The sequence below is a fragment of the Panthera onca genome, chromosome E2, assembly GCF_046562875.1.
Source record: "Panthera onca isolate mPanOnc1 chromosome E2, mPanOnc1 haplotype 2, whole genome shotgun sequence".
NCBI classification, from domain to species: Eukaryota; Metazoa; Chordata; class Mammalia; order Carnivora; family Felidae; genus Panthera; species Panthera onca.
This window is the reverse complement of record NC_138353.1, coordinates 713,603-715,796: the sequence shown is the minus strand read 5'-3', so window position 1 is coordinate 715,796 and position 2,194 is coordinate 713,603. Positions and strand designations below refer to the sequence as shown.

At 48.9% G+C, this 2,194-nt stretch overlaps 1 protein-coding gene across 1 annotated transcript in view; it reads right to left on the bottom strand.

Annotated features, from left to right (window-relative positions):
* The window catches only part of LOC132691070 (uncharacterized), a 233,498-nt gene that overhangs the window by 180,289 nt on the left and 51,015 nt on the right, over positions 1-2,194 (bottom strand). The window lies entirely within an intron of this gene.

The following is a 2,194-nucleotide window of genomic DNA, read 5'->3' as shown; positions in this document are numbered from 1 at the left end:
CTTTGGAATCAGTCTTTGAGAATTTAGTCCACTGTGTTCCCTATGTTAGCCTCCCTGAAAGAGATTCACCCCCACTGGTTCCTCTGCCTTGGGATTTTGTCACCGCTGAGCAGCCAAACCTAGTCCACTTGGGACCCCCAGGCTTGGTGCTCTTACATCCCTGTACCCTATAGTACAACAAACTCATAATTTGTTGACCAACCTGTGCCTGAAGTTTTTTCCTTTACATAATCTTGGACAACCTAATCCAATGAGTTTAGCCCAGATGTCACACCCCGTCACCCTGAGGAGCTGCCAGAGTGGTCACAATTGTGCACGTGGAAGGGAATCAAGAACTCACCTGTGGACTGGGCTGTGTCCCTCAGGCGCCTCCCGGGTAAAGAATGGCCAGCGCTCGGGGCAATGCATTGCATTAAGGATCCACAGTGGGACCTTGAGCTCCACAGGACATAAGGGGACTCAACCCAGCAGGTCCTTCCAAAGTCACCTCCGGGGGGTGCCATTTTCCTCCCCTGTCCCTGTGCCACTCCTGACCTGGGACCCAGCACCTTTTTCTCCCTGCAGGCCCCTTCCTGGCTGATGCTCTGAGATGACACCACCATCACGCGTGGGTCCAAGGAAAAAAGGTCTCAGCGGGTTCCTACACTAAGGACGCTGACCTCTCCTGGGAGTCACGCTCTACCTGCCCCACTGGCTCCCAGCCCTTCCTGGAGAGGGGGAAGCCAGAAATGGCCGCAGTGCTCCCGCCGGCAGTCTTCCCCTGAGTGGGAGGGCTGGTAAGGCAACCTAGATTCAGGGTGAGATGCACCAAAGGCATTCATCTTTGGGGAATGCACTCAACTATTGCAGAAAGAAAGAGTTACATCACATGGAGGTGATCACTAGAGGGTGAGAAATCCTTCCAAGGTACTGGGTGGGATCCGAGGAAGCAATCTGAACCCAGCGGGTTTGCCCCACAACCTGGTCACCACTAAGGTGAGGCCAGCCATATTTTCACTCACCCATCAGGGTGTTCAGGGAGGTCCCTCCCCTCTGGCCAATCAGGATTAACATCTTCTCCTGAGGCTTGTGCAGACCTGCAGCTGGCTCACAGCACCCCCACCTCCACCCCCACCCCAGCTCCTGTCCGCCTGGGATTGTAAAGTCTCCTGCACACGCCAAAGTTTAGTCTTCCACCAAACACCCAAGTGAGATTTTTCGGCGCCTTCTCCCAGCATATCCCGCTCTCATGATGGGAGAATTTACACTTTGGAAATTGGCAAGCACTACAAAGCAGGGCTGCAGTTCTGTATTTCTGAATGCCTGGATGTAAGAAAGTGAAGACATAATGGTAAGAATGCACACTAAACTTACACATGTATGGTGTTTGGGGCCGTCACGTGTGCAGGACACAAAAGCAGCTGAGTGAAAATAGTGAAGAAATAGCCTAACACTGTTACTATGACTCCATACAGCAAAATGTCACACCATTTAAGAATGAGGAAAATTCGAATACATACCATTGTTGTATGCGTTTCTTATTCGTAAATGAAAATGGAAATAGCCATAACTCATCGGAAAGATAACGGGCAAACGATATGAACAGAAATTGTACCAAAGGAGATAGACAGGTGGTAAATAAACACACGAAAAAATACTCAAAATCAACACCCCTAGGAAATGCAATGGCAACAGCACTACACACTTATGAAATGGGCTGACATTACAGACTGGCACTATCAAGTAGTGGCAGGGACTGGAGGCACTGGAACTCTCATACATGCTGGTGGGAATGCAGAACTGAAGTTTAGATCACATTTTGGCAGTTTCTTAAAAATATTAGCACTAACCTACCTGTGACGGGCATTGCGCTTTGAGTCACACCACAAGAGAAAGGAAACCTCTATCCACATAGAGAACGGTAATGAAAATTTTTAGAGAGCACTTTGTTTACAAACGCCAAAACTCTAAGTAACCCAAATGGTCCAAACAGATGAATGGGTAAATAGTGGTATACTTCCAGAGAAGAAAATAGTAGCATTGCCTGGAAGGGACGTATACGCAAAGTGACCTCCAAACCTTAAGCAAGGGAAAAGGTTGAGAAGTCCAGCTTGAGGAGAAATGGTTTATTTACGGACTCAGGGACAGAAGCGTGACTTTGGCACCCATAAGAGGAGTCGGTCCCTGCACCACCAATTCAGGAAGACAGGGTTTT